This window comes from Morone saxatilis, unplaced genomic scaffold (genome assembly GCF_004916995.1).
Source record: "Morone saxatilis isolate NCDOM2014 unplaced genomic scaffold, NCSU_SB_2.0 Contig22, whole genome shotgun sequence".
NCBI classification, from domain to species: domain Eukaryota; kingdom Metazoa; phylum Chordata; class Actinopteri; family Moronidae; genus Morone; species Morone saxatilis.
In genome coordinates this window covers 17,499,148-17,519,011 of record NW_023339785.1, presented here as the reverse complement: position 1 = coordinate 17,519,011, position 19,864 = coordinate 17,499,148, and the positions used below count along the sequence as shown (strand labels likewise).

General features: G+C 40.2%; 1 protein-coding gene across 1 annotated transcript in view; it reads left to right on the top strand.

The window, feature by feature from the left end:
• Positions 1-424: 424 nt before the first annotated feature.
• Positions 425-19,864, top strand: part of nlgn3a (neuroligin 3a) — a gene marked incomplete in the record, with an annotated part of 115,557 nt that continues 96,117 nt past the window's right edge. The window contains 1 exon segment of the mRNA XM_035669945.1: positions 425-739.

The following is a 19,864-nucleotide window of genomic DNA, read 5'->3' as shown; positions in this document are numbered from 1 at the left end:
AGCCTCATAAAAGTCCTATTCCCTGCTCTTAACAGCTTGCTATCTTTGTAAATACCTTATCTTTAGTAGAATTTAATCTTGATTTAAAAAGTAATTTCCTAGAAAACGTAAAAACTCTGAGAATGTAAGAATTCCCCTATAAGACCAGCTGGCCCTGGGAAGGATGATGCCTTAACAGGGAGATATTGCGCTTTTTGTGAGACGCTGAAGTGTGGTCCATCAGTGAAACAGGAAAAAAAAAAAGGGAGTTTTTGATGACTTGTCAAAGACAGGCAGAGCATAGTTGGAAGGCATAAATCCCCCGCTCCTTTTCATGTATGATGCGTGTGCCCTTGGTTACCTAGTAACTCTCTTCTCCATCTCCAATCGGACGCTCCCGAATATGCAGCCGGGACCGCGCTGCGCGCTCCCGGGAAGCTCGTGTTGAGCCGAAGAGTCAAGGCAAAAGCATCAAAACGCACCAGGACTAGGAGCAGAGCTTCCCTCTGGAAAAAAAAAAAAAAACAACAACACGGGAGAAATTCATTAAAATGACAGCGGAGTGAGGATAATGAGAGCCGTTATCGCTTCACAGGAAGGTCATTAACGAGAAAACAGAAGCAGTGCGCAGACTATACGGATATTTGGAGTACATGCATACCCGACTGCAAGTGAAGACCCCGAAACAGTGAAACATTGTCCCGGCTTTTTTATTTCCAGCAAAGCAAGGCATGGGGGGATTTACGTCTCGACAAGGCAGGTGAGTCATTTCATGATACTTGATGAGCTGCCGGGGGGGGAAATCTTGAGGCAGTCTAAGCGGGGAGTGAATTGGGGGTGGGATGCGGGGGGAAATGGGCACATCGGGCTACTTGGACTCAAATTATACGACTTATCTGTCTGTTTTATTCTGTAAATATAAAGAGTGGTATTTAGGGACGCTACATCGACGCAGTAAACCGGCACGAAGCACGTATACTTCCAAAACGCATTTGGATTTTGTGAGTCCCGAGTCTCTTTAGAGGCAGGGATTTTGATGCTGGATATAACTGTGCGCGTGTTTTGCCCACAGTGGCATATGTAACATGTTACAACACATCTGCACTACAAACGCCAGCGCAGAAAAGAAATGCTGGTGGTGATTGTTCAGGGCACTTGTTACTTGGGTATAAAAATACTGTGTGCGTGATGGAGCAGTGACGCGCCGGCTCTCTCTCATTCTGCTCTCCGTATAACAAAAAATGGAAATATCCCGGTGACTTGCTTTAGGCAAATGAAATTGCAAGCTCTGAAGTTGAATGGAAATAAAACGAAGAATTACTTAATGAAAACGCCAATGACATCAGATCAAATATTTTTTTTCTAATGCGAGTGTGGTCTGCCACCAGTTTGTAGCCAGCTATATACCTCCATCTGTTGAGGTGAGGGTCAGGATAATCTGCCACATGCGTGGGGATACCCATTTTCCTCTCCTTTTTCTTAAGTTTTGCGCATGATTTGATTGGAAGTTTTTTAGGATAAATACATAGCTTGCTCTGCTCTGAATGCTTAATTGTAACGCATGAGGTTCAATGAGAGCTTGACTGGGAAATTAAGGATGTTGTTTTCTGCCACTTAGAGTGACACCGAGAGTGAACTTAAATTGATATATTTGATTAATGTGGTGCATACATGTATTATTTTCATTCTTTTTTTTCATGTTTTTGATGTAGCAGCCTATAAATCTTCATCTTTTCATTCTATGATCTAATTTTATGACTGTGCTAAATTTACCTAGTAAACATCCTCACTTTTCAATCTTTATAATTCCTCCGGAAGCTATAAACTACGCACAAATTGCTTGAGGAAGAGGACAGTGTAATGCTAAATTTAAACCACTGTAATGATCATGCAGGCCTCATGCCTCTACTTTCTTACAATCTGGAATTCCTGGACACATGGCAGAAGCGCAGAGATAAATAGCCGCATTGTAGTCTATGGTAGAAAGAATAATTAACTGTGAGAGTTGAATACCAAAAAAAAGGGGGGATAAGGGAGTGAAAATGTCAAGCAAGAGTTGTCATGGTGATTGGTTGAATAAGCAATGTGTCCCTGTCTGAAACGTAAGCTTTTAGGAAATGATCCAGCCTTTTATTTGGCATGCATACCACACTACTGATGAAAGAAGCCCTTAATGGGTAATAATAACACAGACACATAGAATCCCTAGTTTTTGTTGAGCGCATTTTAAAACCACCCTATAAAATTTGATTAGGACCCTTTGGATTTTGATTTGATTTGCAGGGAAATTGTGTTCATTTATATTATATGTGTGTCTTCAATATCATGTGAAGGATTATTCATCCTGCTGCTGCTGCTGCTTGTGAATTCTCTCTCTGGCCCTTCACTGTTTGTATTCTAGTCCAGCAAAGTGCTATTTTTCAAGCCTCCCTGCTGTTTTAATATCCATTCTTCACTCCTTTTCTTAAGCTTTATGTTTCAGTTGTTGGAGAAAAATGACCAAGAATGCTGAATGTGTTCATTCACTAGACATGCAAGGCTGGAAAGGTTGGGGCCAACTTGTAATCACTCCCAAGCACACATTTGATGCAGCATTTCAAAGTGCAGCATTGAGTCTGTTGTTTACCCTGTAAGTCTCAGGACTGCTCAAGAAAAGCTCCATGCGGCTCCCTGTCTGCTGCAAAGGTCAGCATGGCTTCGTCCTGACCTAAAGTGAATACACCTGAGTATGTCTTGGCCTGACTTAACATGGATGAGCCACTCATTGGTCTCTGGCCCAAGAGGCCTTGTGTTCTTTAGCCTTCAGTTTCTCTTTCAGCATGCTCTCGTTATTGCTCTCACATCCAGACGCGTGGCCGGAGGTGTGAGAGCGCGCATGCTCCTCTGTGTATATGCAGAGGTGTGTTGTTGCACATATGAGAGAGGCTGTGGAAGGTTATTTGTGTTTTCTAATATTCTTCATTGTGTTTGACGTGTTGTCTTGAAGCAGCAGGAGCAGGAGCTGAATAATTTCCCAAATGGATACCTCTGACCTTCTGAAAAATATGTCCTATCACTGCCTATCTCACACCCGAGAAAAAATTGTCATTGTTCTAGCACTGTTTTCACAACTTTGCAATGTCATATGCACAAAAAGAAAAAGGCAGTTGTGGAGAATTTGGATTTAATGCAGATTAGTTTTTGCACCATGTTACCAATTAAACAAGAGGATTGTATTGGCTTGATATGGCTGATACTCATGAAGACACAGTTTAGAAATGTCTTGCCAAATGGACATATAGTTTACAGACTTCATTTTAACTGTCACCTCTTCTGTTGGTGCAAAGGGTTCATTTGGAGAGATCATTTAGTCTTTATGTTATTACCACTTAAAATGTAAATGATTCAAAGTCATTCAGGTTTTCACACAACAGTGTGTAGTGCAGAGAAAACATATAATTAATTAATTAATAATTAAAACACTAGTCAAACTGTGTATCATGACGTGACAACTGAGCTCTTTCATAATCTGGCTATCCACAGACATAGATATACAGTGACTAATGAAGGAGGATAAACTTGTCTCTTCATATTTGCTCAGGAGGATGCGCTTTCATATTCATTAAATCACACCTTTTGTGACAGAATTGAATAAAAATACCAAGATTGTTTTTAAGTATTGCTCGAAACAAGTTGCAAATTACAAGATACACTTGTGTCATATTCGTTTTAATAATGAATAAGACGTATTTGTTAAATCTGTAAAAAGATGAAAGCGTCTTTGTTTGACTAACAAAATAGTTTTGGCCTGAGGCTCAAAAATACGCCTCAAGACTACTGCACATAACATATTTAACAGAGATTTTACATTGTTCATGGCCCAAAAACATCTCCCTTGACTAACAGGTTTCCCTGCCAAAGACCAATGTCTGCTTAGTAAACAAGATTCTTTTGGACATCGCCATTCTAACTACAAAGCAGATGTCACACAGTATGTCGCCACTCACTGTCTGCCAGAAGTTATCTATTTATTATTTATTTATTAATTAGACAATTTACATTCAATAATACAGAGAGCGGATGAAGCCTACTGAGTTAAAATCAGGGATGTGACCAAATATGCGGCAGCAGCGAGGAGCTATTTTTGATTGCTTTCCTTTTTTTAAAGGAGACTTTTTAAAAATGCATCACAGGGAGAGGTGGGGGTGGGAGACTGTCATGATAGGGAGAGAGGCTCTCGGATGCAAAGCTGTACTTTAGACATACATAGGCTTTGATTGGGATGATGATGTTAATTTAATTCTTGTGGAACATGCAAACAACATAAATGACCTTTTTAAGTCATACAGGAATACAGGAATCAGTATCCAGTATGTGGAAGTTTGTGTGTCACAGTTATTTGCAGCCTATGACTATGAATAATGATTTGTTTTCCACTAGCACATGCAGTATGATGTGACAAACAACTAGCTCTCCAATTTATGTATAGATTTCTGTGGTCCTGCACTTTTCTGTCCTCTAAAAGTCCACATCTGTAGCTTGCCAACTCATTTGAATTTTAAAATGCCTGTCAAAAAAATATCGAAGTTAAGTGCGAAATGAACAAAGGAACAGTCAGTCTGTCCTTACTTTGTGGCTGACAGGGGTGAAGCCCTGGCTGTTTGTTTTTTGAGAAGTTCACCTTAATCCGTATGATTCAAATTTCATTTTATTCCACTTAATCCACCCTGAAAATATACAGACAGGTGACAGCAAATCAACGCTTTTAAATCCAGGGGATGAACGTTACTGTCCAGGTAAAGTTGATGTGGCAGTGTGCCTTTCCCCTGTCAATTCCCCAGCTTCTTATCCAACTACGCAATCACTAAGCCCCTTTCTCTCCTCATTTTCTTAACATGGAGTGAGTATTGTGTCGGTCTGGCAGGACACAGAAGCAAGGGCCCCGTCTAATTCATGGGGTAAATTGGTGGAGATAAGGCCTGAGTCAGTACCTCCAGCCTACCATAGATCCCCTGGGGCAGGCTCTTAAGGAGCTTAGTAAAAGCCTGTCGTATGAAGACATGACATGGAGCTGGCTAAATGGGCTACGTTGGAGTGTCTTCCATCAACCTAATATTCATATACTTTATGGGTTACTGTCGTTCAAGCTTTAATCCCATTCAATTTATTCATTCTTGGTTATTAATTCAGAGTTTTAGGAAAATATGGCACTATGTGTAAGAAAGGTGAAAGAGGGTATATTAGTGGGGCTCTAATGCAGCTGCAAACCAAAGTGGCAAAACACTTAGGCCCACTCATAAGACCATGTTGTGTAAGAGTCTGTGCCACCTAATCAATAATGGATGCTGGTTTACCCGTAGTAAAAGAACAAGGAAGAACTCCTCCAAAGTCACTGGGTCACATACACTGGGGAAACAATTAGAGGTTTCCTCACGCTTCACAGTGCCGCAGCTTTTTTTTTTTCAGCCATGCACATTTCCCTTAATTTTTCTCCAGGGTCCAGCAGCATGTCTGTACCGCTGTTGAGAAATTACAGACACCAGCCGCAAAGTCTTTTCCAGCCAGATCCACAAAAGGCCATGTCGGGTCCTTGTGATATATGTGGGGGCATGCGAAGTGGAAATTGTGGTGACTGATAGGACACCAGTCTAGCGAGTGTGTGTTAACCTCATAATGCTGACAGATTACAGATTTAAATATTTTAAATCTCACAGAGCACATGCTGCTGGTGATGAAGAGAGTGGAAATGACTGCAGTAATGCAAGAGATTAATTGAGATCCTTCCTCTCTCACTCACACACACAAACTCAAACACACACACACAGACTCTCTACCACTGGTTGGCCATCCCGTATTCACGGCCCCTTCACCACAAGTACACCCTTGTCTTGTATTTCAGTTGATTTATATTCTTTTGTACAGTCTCCTCTTTTATTTTTGCCAAATCAGTGCTGACATTGAGTCCAGTGTCAGTTTCATGCTTGCTTCATCTTTCTTGCTTTGTCTTTCTTTCTCAAGGCAAGTTGTAAATTATGTAGATGCATTTATTTGTATGCTTTTTCATATCTGTTTTTAGGCACTCTCCACTACACTTTTCACATGTATTTGTCATAATACACAAATAAGGCATTAGGCATAGATGTGAGTCGTTCAAAAGCTCTGGCTGACTGAGGTATTTCTTATTTAGCTTTTCTTTTTCGTCTCACTATTCTGGCTACTGAGTATTCTGGAGACCGAATAAAATATTATGTGTATCATAAATGTAGGATTGTGATGGTTATGTCATTTTTGCCACATAGAAAAAGGGCTTTTAGGTTTTCCCTGTGTGGATTATGTTGCTTTTTTACTATACCGTTGCCAGAATGTAGAAATACTGAGGTAATGAGTCTAGATTCTCCCACTGCGACCCCCTAAAAAGCAAAGATTTTTTTCTGAATTTTCTTTATTTGTATATTTCTTTTTCATAAATCCAATTTTCTCTTCTACCTTTTTACTTGTTTTAAATTATTGTATCTTTAAATTTTGTATTGAATTATCCTCCCCAGTGCCAGGAATTTTTGTCTTATAAACAGTCAATTTTTGTAGTAAATATTATACACCATATTCAGCCTTAAAAACTTGTAATTGTAGAATGTAAACTAAGCTTTTAATGACCTGAGGAGGTGTCTTTAGAACCCCCAAATTCTTCCAAACAATAGTGAGGACTTGGTCCTTGGTGTCTTCAGGGGTAGCTACGCCTCTATCTTCACTGATGCTCACATTTCCTCCCACATTCCACATAAATGCAAAGTAGACTGAAGACTCTGAATTGCCCGTAGGTATGAACTTTGAGTGTGAGTGTGAGTGGATGTCTGTCTAGTAACCCATTGATGAATGTCCACTGTGTTCTCAAATCATACATGATTAAACACTATATGGATCAGTAGATAGTGAGCAAACACATCTAATACGATTTTCTTAATGGTACTGCATTTTACAGTGTGGAAGCTATTTAAATGTGCCTCATGACATTATAAACCCTCTACCTTAATAAGATACTACCTGCTTTGGGATTGGTTTATTTTGGTGCTTACATGTAGACCTGCTTTTGACTGTGGTCTATTTATATCTCTTGCCAGCTTGGCAATGCTTCCTGATAGCCTTTGAGGACAGAGAAATTCCTCCATCAAACTCAGGGCCCATCTGTGCCCATATTCCTCCCAAAAGGAGCCATCCTCAACAATTATAGCGTTCTTCCAATGATACCATCATCATGCCATCACTCGGTGTAAGAACAGGCTCCAGGAAATTGACTTGATATTAATCTGACAAAATTACCAAGAAAGGAAATTAGAGTGGGGAATTTTCTCTGGAATTGATTGTGTTTTAAAGGCAAGATGCACACTTCGCATGGCTCTCAGAGCTTAAACAATAGAGGATTTAGGTTATTGATTGTTTGAAATATTCTGTGACAGCACATGTCAAGCTTTAAAATCCATGCTAAATAGACTTTATTTGACCTAATATGCTCTCTTTGACTTGCTGGAGCTCATTAAATTGATACGGATCCAGATTCACCTGAAAATCTGGGTCATTACAGAAATAGCCTTGTGGCTTACTCTCCCAAGATGGCAGCTCTGATGAATTGGTGGCTGTAGGTCACTATGACAATGGTTTGAGTGAAAAAAAAAGTGAGGATGAGGGGAGGAGCTCAAGATTTTTAGTTGGTTTTTAATCTAGAAAAAGTTTTGTTTCTGAGGAGTTTGCTGATGTGGGCGAGCACATAAGACTAGAAGGATCTTCGAGGCGCTTTTCTGATCCTTTAAGTAGCACAGATTTGAGGGTTTTGCTACAACTGCCCAAATGATGTGCTCCAAAATCCATAATCGCATATTATTTGTAGAATGCTGTGGACTATGTGGGATGCAATTTGAACCATGATTATTAATATACTGTACTGTATTCCCATGGGCTAAAAGGTACATTTTCTGTTCAGTGGAATCCCCGAACATGACACATGATGCGCCTTGTCTCTCAAGTCACTACAACCGGAAGGTAGATTTGGGACAATTGACTCCAAAGTTGTAGTTTCTCTCATAAGTCCTTTTGGCCGGCGCCCACTGTGAATTTCAACCAGGTTTAAGTACAGGTGTTGAATGACATAATAGTGGTGGGCAGTTCAGTCCTAAAGCTGAAGAGTGAAATGATACTGTTGGATAGAAAAGGTTCTCTGAGAGTAGCAGGAATGGAGAGGGGATCAGAGAGGATAAAAGCAAGGACAGAAGGAAGAGGTGAGATTGAAAAGAAACAAGAGGAAAATGGTAAGGTTGGAGAAAGGTAAGCCTGGATAAGCCTTTTGACAAGTGAGCTCTGGGCTGGGGAAAGCCAGTCAAACAAAAATCAGCCAAGTTTGTTTTATTCATGCTGTGGACAACTACGGCTTTTATGTTGTTGTTTTTTTTTTTTTGTTACAGCGATACACAAACAACAAGAAGAATACAAATGCTACTGAATTGTATCCTGGAGTTTTTCTGCACTCCCTCTTTTATGTGAAGATTTTTGATTGAGGCAGATCTCCCTGCCATGTTGAAAATTACTAAATGATTCAACGTTTTCTGACACCCCAGAATTTACTGGCATTCTCATCTCTTATTCTCTTTAATCACATCCTCTTTCTATCCAAACCTGCTTCACACACATTTCATGCATTTAAAATTCCACAGAAGCCCCAACTCCAAAGCAAACAGTGACAATAAGCATTTATTGTTGAAGCTTTTTGGTAGCCTGGCGCCAAGTAATATGTTAACTAATGGGATGTCGAATGGAGTTATTTGCTATTGCTGCTGAAGAATAACAATTCACCAAACAGGATACTGCATTTACATTTTTTGAGCCTCTTCTTGACTTGTATGACCAAGCTAAAAAAGTACCTAAAGGAAAGTCATTAGCCAGCACACACACACACACACTTGCTCGCTGCACCAGAAGACTCCTCAGGGTTGATTCTAATGATACCCATGTGATTTATCCAGCAGATCCATGATCAGTGTGTAAAAAGGAATCCAGAACTGACCTAATAAGCCATATCTCTGCCTTTGTTTCCCACTGTGCTTTTTTAAAGAAGACATTAGGAAGCAGGAATGAAGAAACCTTATCACAAAAGATGTTGGGAAATGTGACATATTTCCTCAGGGATAATTGTGCTTTGTGTCTCAGTGGCCCACTTTTCCTTCATATTGATGCTTTGGTGCACATGAATGACAAACAGCTGCATCACATGTAAAGGTCTTTTCAGTCAAATCCATTAGCAGGGGTGCCGTGCAGGGGACTTGAGAGCAGAATATCCTCCATTGAGAAAAATGTTTACTCTTTGCGTTTAATTTTTGAGCACAGTGTGAAAGGACTTGTCAAATTGGGTTAAATGAAGATCCTCAGTTCCCCTTTTAATCTGAGACTTGCACCCCATACCCATGCAAAAACAAAACGCTGCTACAGATAAAAAGCGACCAAAACAGTAGAGCATGGATATAGTGGTGAATGGCTCATAGAGGATATTTATGTAATCTTGGGGCACCAGGGCTGACTCTAACCAGACTCAGAGCCAGTGTTGCAGAGAGAGGCCCAAGGACAGTAGCAAATTTTCTAAATCCCTGGTAGACACAGAAAGTTAAGACATGCAGTGTTGCAATAAAACAAAGCCCAGCCCATTTATCTGAGCATCCCACACAACCCCTGGCCCAGATTTACAGCCCGGGGCATCCAGAGCTACCAAATCTTCTGGCAGCCCCTGCCGCAGATATTGGTAGGAAGAGCAAAAATCCCACCAAGGAATTCTGAGCTGAAAGGGGCTAACTTCCCAAAACATGACTTGTCCCTTAAAGATCCGGAATTAAATACCTAAAGTGTATGATATAAAGTATTATGTATTATAATCACATTGTAAATTGGGATGAATTGTTTCTCATTGATTTTTGCTCTTTCTCTGAACTTGTCTTGCAAGTGTCTCGTGCTATGTGGCATTATGGGTTTATGGGTTGTTTGACACAGCCAGGTCTTTGATGAGCATTTGTACCCTCTGGAGACAGAACATAGCCGCTATTCCATCAAGAGCAAAAATGCCTGTTTGAAAACAAATAAAAACAGGCCCTCTCTCATCATTACATCTAAAGCACTTAATCCTGCACAGAGCCGGCTCTCCTCTTCCATTGAAAACCTTTTCTTTGTATCCATCACATATGGATTTCCTTCTTGGAGTATGTCTGCATACCAAGTTTTCTAATGCTGATCCTCTGGACTTAGAGGGCATTTTTTGCCATCACGCCCCTTTTTAGGTAATATTAAATCTGTGCTTACAGATACTTTTGTAAGTATTCACAAGATAAAAAAAGTGATTTATGGATTACAACAGTGAAAAGAAGTCTAGGAGTCAGATAGAAAAGAACATTCATTGTAATAACAAATGCATTTGTTCCTTAAAACTTAAAGCATTGCAGTTTGCTACTGTCATACTATCAAGCTTGGAATAAAAGCAGGATTTTATTCCTGCTGAGTGAAAATTTTCTCTTGATTTATCTCACTATTTTTTCACTGCCAACTCATAAAACATGAAAAGGACAATACAAATCACCCACACACACATTAACACAAACGGAGACACACCTACACAGGCCAGTATTTTATGCTAGCCAAGCTTTCTGTTCACCACAGGGGTAAATATTGGCAATAGGTGACATGCCATTTTGGCTCCAGGGGCTTTGCTTTTAGTGTCTATGAAAATTGCGGGAAGGCCTTGTAGTCACATGAAATTTTACAGCAGGCGTAGAGGCATTTCATTGTTGTGTTTGCTCCTCGCAGAAGCTCCAAGGCTCTTCAGCTAGAAAACAACAATGGCCTCGTTGTTACGTCTCATCTGCGTTCATGCCTGGTAAAAGGAACATAAAACTCTCTTCCCTCTGCGAGCCCCTGCTAGTTGTACTCGTATCGGCGTAGTTCTGGCACAGAGGAATAGTTTTCAAAGTGTCACCGTTTAGGGCATGGTTTGGATGTCAGCAGCTAAATGAATAAATAATGTGCCCTCTAGTTGCATTTGATGTAGCAGGATCTGATCCGATATGACTTTTCACTCAAGCTAGCTAACATCCAGATGTTGGATGTTAGCTTTTCTCCCTCAGGTTGCTAATAAAACACGGAACAGGAAGGATGTTTATAGTCGCTACACCGACAAGAACATTAGGAAGAAGGTTGAAAAAAAGGAAGATAAAAATAAGTTGTTTTAAGAGCAAAATTGATTTGGAAATGTTGTAGTGTTGTGTGTAAGTCTGGATTCATGATAGCAGATGCGTATGAGTGCATATACAGTATCTACAGTATGTGTCGTCATTGCTCTGGGCCTATTTGCTGCAAATATGCACAGAGAAGGAAGGGACATACAGTAGTAGCTCACAGTGCGTGTTGTGTGCAGATTTTGAGGAAGTGCAGACAACCCGAGGCCAAATTTGCCTGCAGTGTTTGGACATGGCCTACTTCTAAGCATGCAGTCATTAATGTGGTCTTCTACTCGGTTTAAAGTACACAAATGGGATTTTAAATCATACCCACAGTTCCGTATGCAGAGTGTCTGTACTGTGTCTTTTCATTCCACTACATCCAGTGCTGTAGTTTACAATAGTGTGTATATACATATGATCGGGATAAAATGTAATGGATTTTAGAAAGTGGTGACATCCTGTATGTGTGGCGCCTTGCTGTATGACCTTGAGTAACCTCGGCAAGCTGCGGTGTCTGAGGATGTGTGTGTTCGGTACCATAGTGGCCTACTCTTGTCTCGTGGACTTTTAGTGCCAGTGTGTGTTTGAATAATGTCCTGCAGGAGACACTCTAAGTGCAATGTCTAGGACTCAGGCGTCAGCAGTAATATCAGGGCAACCTCTCCTCTCCTCACTCCTCTGTGTGCAATGGCATGGGAAATATTACAGCATTAGAACTCATGAATTATAGCCATATTGTTAGCTCAATGTCAGGGGACACCAACGTGTTTCTGGTACCATGGCATGGCATCAGTCAAAAGCTAGAAAAGGAGAAATGGGGATTATTAAATGTGTTTTAAGTATATCCCTGTGCACACTGTTTTGGGCTCTAGTGATAAATTTAAGCCAATTTTGCTGAATAATGCTATATTGAATTAGGGTGCCACATTTGTCACAAACTGTTGTGAGCTTAAGGCTGCTCCCCTGTTTGATCTGAGGCTGCTGTGCTATCACAGACCAGGTACGACTCAGTATTCTGTATCATAGTAAATGGATCTGTGCGTTTCCTAAAGACAGTCTAGGAGGAAAAAAAAAAGAGAAAAGACCAACCGGTGCAATAACATAGGATGCATTACCTAATAGATTTGGCAGAAATACAGAGTTCAGGGCGGTCTGATAAAGCTGGGTTACAGTACTTTAATCAATCACTAAGAACACGAGCCAATTTCAGAAGAAGCCTGACATTCAAGATAGGCTTTCAGACAGGATTAGAAATAGTGAATGGAGAGTAGACATATCTGCCAGGGCGAGCCGAAAGGACTGTTGTCAGGAGACATTGTTCCCTCCTCCATGTGTGATATTGAGGCATGTCTCTGCCTCACCCCTCGCACAACCACTCCCACCCTCCTTTATATTTGGAAAGTCACATTCTGTCTTCCTGGCCTTGCCCCTCAGTTACACTTGTTTTGTTTTTTTTCAACAAATGCAGATGAGTATTAGTAACAAGGCAGTGTTGGTCGCCTCTGTTGTTTACTCTCTCCCCTCAAGAAAGGGCACTGTCATTTAAAATGTCCCTCGGAGCTCATCATCATCTGGATTCTCTGACCTGACTAATAATATCTAGCATATCAATGTGAACGTGTAATGAGCAGAGAAAGACGGCTGCTTTTCTAAACAGACAACTGGGAGAATAATAAAAAACAGCTGCAGGATGTCTTTCTTGAGGTTTTTTTTTATTACCTTGCTACACCTTTCAAGCATGTTTATCTAATGTAAACATGCTAAATAACTGTACACCACAATATTTGTCAAAATCTAAGGAAAATCTGACTCTATCCTCAAATTTTGAAATGAAATGAGCTATTTCCTAAACCTTCAGGATTCCCTGAGGGAAAGGGCTAGGTTAGCCCTTAGCTCCAACCTTATAGTCCAAGCAGGATCAATGGGGAAAGCAGCCAGGGACTGTGATGGTGTTGGATAAGGGGATGGTTCAGCTGTGGTGATTGATATCACCTCACTAATCCCTCTACAGCTCTTCTAAATCCACCTGGCTGTAGCTCTGAAAGAGCCTGTAATGTGATGAATTAAGATGTAAATGCTCAAACCACATTTACATTTCAGATTGTCATGTTTTTAAATGTAGATTATTTATTATTGGACCGAAATGAAAGCAGTCAGGATTATATTTTTCTGATATTTTTTAGCATTTTATTTACATTCACAGATCTTCATTCAGGCTTTCCTGATACTATAAATGAACTACAATACATCTCATGTTCAAGACCAGAATACATTACACAGCAAACTTTTCTCCAAAATGTCAAAGATTGTATGTCATATTGTCCCTCTGAATTATTACTTAAAAGCCTCTTATTAATGTCTGATAGAGGCCATGTGGTGCAGCATGTGTTTGTTTGGTTTTTGTTTACACTGAAGATGAAGGTCGCCCCCTCATTAGTGCAGCAGCATCTTTTTTGATGTTGTGATATACATAGTAATCAAGTGTGGCTCACATTGCTGTTTACTGTTGACCTTTAGTTAAAAGCACATCACTGTCGGGTCGGTTTGAAACTTAATTATGCTCCCATAAAACTCCAGGCATCATTGTACAGTGGACAGACCACATTTAATCTGTTGTCATTAGACTACAGTAACCCTGTGCCCCATCTGTAAATAGGGCTCACACCAAAATGCTTACAAATCCATTATCCCTTTTTTTGTATATAAAATAGATGCTGCGGGTTTTGCTTGTGTACATCTCAGCTCTCAGCTATGTATTCAGAAATCCTGCTTGTCACACAACAATACACTTTGGCACCTCTCACTTCTCTGCAACTACCATGCATTTGCATGTCAATAGCATCATTCTACCACTGTGCTTTAGGCATTTGTGAATACTCTGCAAGGAAGCCAGGCAGTCAAGGTCTTTGAAAAGAAACATCAGAATAATGTGTTGGGCGTTGCTGCGTTCATTAAGACGTTATTTTCTCAAAATTCATCTTGGCTTAATTCATCATCAATCACAATTAAGGACTCTTAGGCGTATGATTCAGGACAGTTTTAAAAGAACATGCACATGCCTCAAGGGAAAAGGTGAAGCTACAAAACTGCTGTATATGATGCAACAGAGTTACAGAAAAGGCACACTGTGATACATTTAGATCAGAATAAATTAATTACTTCCTGTTCTTAAGTCTAGCAGTCTGACACCATATTTCACCTGAATGTGGACTATCTCTATGTTTGCACATTACTGTAACTGCTGCAAATGCTAAAACACCTAATGTATTATTAGCTCATTAATTTTACAGGCACCATCTGGGTCATGTCTGCGCTTGGTATATGTATGATTCTGTGGAGCCCTTTCACACTGAATGATAAAGCTGACCTTTCAGTTTTCACTGAGAACTGCAGCCTACTTACCTTAAATTAAAGCTGTTATTTAGCTTATTAGGCCACGGGAAGATTCATTTTCTCAGCGTACTTACAGTATTGTAAATGCTTGTGCACACACACATACAAATCCACCATGCTGTAACATTTCACAGTGAAGCCTCAACAGCTTTCCTTTTATTGTGAAAAAAAAAATTAATGTCACATTCTTCTGGACGAGTTGATCTGAATTTTTCATCTTTGTCTGCCATGATTCAAAATGCAGTGGATGAAAGTGGTGAATTACATGCACTCAGTGCAAGGTTTCACTGCTTTTTGAAATGGTGCATAGCTAAGTGTTGTCCTCAGGATGATCAGCTCTTCAAAGGCCTGGCTTTGCACGGTTTATGAGGATACTTCTGTTTGTGTTTTAGTTCCTGTAATGGGGGTTGGTGGGTGGCAGGGACATCACAACCGCAAGAATTAATTTTCTCTATCCCTAGCAGGAATTGTCCACCAAATTGTAGAAATTACAGCATCGTAAATTACCCACATCATCCCAGTTTAAGATGTATATTGTATGCTATTCATTGCAGAGACAATCTAAATCATGTTATCATGAGAACCATTCCTCTGGCCCAGAGGAACTGTTTTGTTCCTTTTAAATAATTGCTCAGCACTGTGGGGTACTCCTAGTTGCATATCTGCTTTTAATACTAGCTCTGCAAATGGTTATTCAGGCCAAGGACAACTGCATGGCCTCTTAAACCCAGAGTAGAAGAGTCAATACTAGCCATAGGAGCTGATCCATCTAAGATTTTATAATGCAGTGCCAATGAACTTGGGACCCTGATTGTGCGAGATCAACTCCCTGTTGTAATTATCAGTCAGACCTCAATTAACTCAGAATAAACCCTCAGTTCAACTCTATATGTTTGTTAAGTGTTAATAGCTGCTTTAAGAAAAATATTTCCCCCACTCCCATGCCTGTCAATTCTTTGGTAGCGCTCATCCACTTGGATCAATGTTGAATGCACTGCATATTGTCATATACATTACTTAAAATGACATACATTAAGCATTCAATGTAGAGTTTAAATAGGAAATAACCAATTTATCCCAAATAATACCCTCATTAATCTCACCGTAATCAATCATTGTAAATGTAAGCAAGTTTTATTCACAGGCAGTAGCTCTTTTATCTGGCGGGGAGCTCTATGGCATGTAGCATTTAGACCAACGAGTGCAGCAGGAGTAATACATAGCAGTTCACATTTGAAGTGATTGTCATAAAGTTTGATTTGCTTTATATACGTTGTGTCATGCCAGCACTGTTCAGGTTCCTTGCACTTGCCTGAATTTTATTAGGGATGCATCCCAGAAGGCTAAAAATCCATCCTCCTTTCCACTGTAAGCCAGAAATTGATGTTAGTGCTGCCATGTTATACGTGCTGTCCTCACAGTGGAGGAGATGAGAGGAGCTGCTTGAAATATTTGCTGAATTCTCCTTGGTATGCTCAAGTGTATCCTCTCTAGGAATTCAATCATGTTCCACATATGCTCACCAAGTCCAATCAAATGTGTTGCCACTTCACAGATGTAGGATAATTTGACCAATGACTAGGAAACACAACATTTAGAAATGTATCTGTGTTATCCATACATCAAATAAGGGATTCAGCTGATCATCGACATTTGTGATAATATGCCTGATGAGAATGCCCACTTTGATATTTACCCAGTCATGATGCTGAATATGAAACACGCAGAGGCCAAAGGAAATCTGGTCTACTATTCTTTTCTTTTGCTCTTTTTTACTTATGAGCAATGGCCTTGTAAAAGTGGTGTCAAAGATGAAAAGCAAAGGAAATTCATGCTTTAATCTTAAATTTCACTTGGGATAAATAAAGTATCTATCTATCTATCTATGCTAGCAGCTATTTAAGGTTGTTCTTAGGCACAGCAGTGCTTTTAGCTAAATGTGAAAGGCAATAATGACACAGATGTTTGCCATGTCTACTATTTATTACTATTTTTATTTCACTATTTTAGTTCGGCATGTATGGCTGAGTCAGAGAGAAATGTCATTAGTTTTGCAAGTATTGGGACCAAATTACAGGCAAAGACAAATTTATTTATCAAATTTTACAGTAATTAATCTACAAATTATTGACATATTTTACTATAAACCAAAAAATGTCAACCTCATGGTGATGCTAGATGAAAAGTCAGAAGATCACCAGCACGTAGGATTAATTTTTCGGCAGACAATCCTTCCTCATGTGTCTGATGTTTGTTTTCCCTGTCCCCGTTTCCCTGTTTTTATTTCTATTTGAATTGTAAATGGATTGCTGTATTGGCCAGGTCTCCCTCCAAAAAGAGATTTCAATCTCAAAAGACTTCCTGGTTAAATAAAGGTTAAAAAATAAATTCAAAAAATAGGTGTGAGGATATTTTACTGACAATGTGAGTGTCTGGACTGACATTGTCACCCGTAGAATTACACTGTATGGCTAAACATTTCCCAAAATCCATAGTATATGTATGTATGAACATAGACATTAAATAGGAAATGGTCTCTAATGGATGATATGAGATGTGTAGAATAAACAAAAAACAAAACGATTTTCCTCATTTATGGTCAATGATTTGATCATTTCTGAAGACATGACAGAAGCCGCCCTCGTCTTGTGCTCTTTCGTTAGCAGCACTTTGGAGCTGCGTTGGCAGGGTGATAGAAATTGCACACAAAACACGTCGTCACAAGAACAGATCCCACCCTGCAAACGGCATCTGTGGGAGGATGGATAATGAGTATGCCATGTGTAAAGCCTTAATGTGTTTACATATGGCTAGATTAGAGACGGACCCAATACTTGCCCCTGCGGTTTCTCAAAGAATCCCTCTGGGCTACTTGAGTGATTAGCTACTTTGAGTTTTTTCAGTAGGAGTGTGTAGTGAGACTCAGTGGATCAATAGGAGTTAGGATGAGTCTTTATTTATCATTTTTTTTAAATGTAACCTCCTCAGTCCTTTTCCATCTAATTGAATCAGTTAGCTTTGATTAATATACCTGTAGCCCCACATATTGTTTCACATATCGTATTACTCCCTAAACTCTATCTGACATGCACACCGAGTCAAGAGAAAGAGAGGCAATATAGATTTAGGAATGGGTCCACTGCCTCGACTTGCAGCTTTAAGACTTCTAGATCAAATCTGTCCCTATCATTTTAGTCACGAAGAACAAACAGTTGTTTCAAGCACCGTCAGCAGTTAACAGAATGGCCATTATTTATTTGCTGTGCAGCCACAGAATTCATCTCAACACAGACTCACCTGGAATCTGTCTTTATTTGGCCTGCCAAGCTCACCTCTCCATGTTTCCTTGGCCGTTTGGCTGGTAATGATACTCACAGCAGCATTTATCCAGCAGCCAGCAGAAGGGGTGGAGACGCGCAGCTAAGCAGGCGGCCACAGCAGCAGTGCTGTCATTCCTCACCATCTCCCTTTTACTTCTTTAAAAAAAATATGTCAGCATCACCGTCGTGATTAGCAGTCAGAATGTGCTGCGTCTTTGTCTTTGATTTAATGCCAAATCTCCTAAGTAATAATGACTGCACAGGCTCTGTGTCTGACGAAAAAAGCAAAGGAAAGGAAGAGTGGGCCCTCATCCCTCACTGTTATAGTGGCGCTAGTTCCCAGCAGGAGCCTTATGAAGCCGCAGTTTGGTTTTGACATTTCATGAATGTTGTTTCTGAAACATGCCAATCTCCTTGATTTAATATGGCGTGCTGTTATTCGTGAAGCCCAGGAGCTTATATAAAGCCTATGCATGCGAGAGTAGACTGGTGGTATGTGTGTACATTCATTATTGATTTTGCTGTGTTGAAATCCATGTTTGCCTATTTGAAATAAACACGTGTGAGCAGACAATTTACAGATATATTTTCCACATTATTAACACACAGAAGCCAGAGAGCAAACCTATCATAAGCGGAGCTTGTCTCAAAATGGAGCCTTTGCACTGATGTAGATTGGGAAGGTGAAGACGCTAAATTAGGTTTTTGCCGTTGCCTCTCACATTTTAATGAGTTCAGCTGAGGTAACCGTCCGGGTACATAGGTTTCTGTCTTCTGGTTCCTGTCTTGTTGCCTGTCTCTTATTGTTTCTATAATGGCATATTCAGCCTTAGTTATAATGTAACAGCACCAGAAGCATTTGTAATCAGTGATTACACTCTCTCAGGTCAGGACGGCTCACTTCATTTGAAGTTAGATGTTCCAGAGGACTAATGCAGCTTTGTGAATGCCTTTGTTGTAGACTAGCTACTATAATAACAGAGTGGGGAGAGTCAGAAGCTCCATCTACTCAGAACTCTTATTGGTTCCTTTTTTATCAGAGTCCATTCAGCCTCTCTCTAAGGGATGTCGGGCGTAGGAGTACATTTGGCTCTGTGCTCAGACTTTTATTGCAATGCAGAGATCTCTCCGCTGTAGGAGAACAAAGGGTCTTCTACAGTAAGTGTACCCGACTGGACTCGGACCAAAATAAAGAGGAATATAGTCTATGTATTTTTCTTCTAAATTTGGGATATGTATGGGGACAACTCACGTGTTGTACCATTGGGGTGCTTTTGAATATTGATGAATAGGGATTGGACTGACAGAATTTAACATGTCCTATTAATCAGGGACCGGAGAATTGGGGAGGAGAGTGTTTAACGGCATGTACTTGGTGAAGTGCCGTCTTGCATTAAGGGCTAATAACCTCCTTTAGACTCAGCACAGCACCCCGTCTCCTCCTCTACCTCACCTCCCCCCGCCTCCATCACCCCAGTTGTATTTATTATGGGCTGCAAGGCCACGGTGATGAGACGATCAATATTTCTGGGATGATGAGGGAGAACTCATGCAATCTCTCTCTCCCTCTCTGTTCCTCCCTTGGCAGTGCTTCAGCAGGTAGAGAGATCAAAGCCGAGAGGACCTCTGAGATGCTGTTGGAGGGTAGACTGATGAAGTCCTCTGTGCCGTGTGTCCTCTAAACACACACACTCCATCACACTGTCCTATGTCCTTGCTATGTCCTGATTAAAAAGTTTGACCGGATGTATTTTATCTCGACTAGAATTAGTGTTATCACACTTATTCTGCTGCTGTGTGTGCAGATCTAAACAGAAATGGCTTCAGTTAAGTTTTAAATTGAAAATCTTGTATCAATGCATCTGTGTCTACGGGGAAAGTTGCCTTTTTGAAAACCTCCTTTGGGCTGACATCTTTCTCCATTCAGGGGATCAATATGTGAAACTC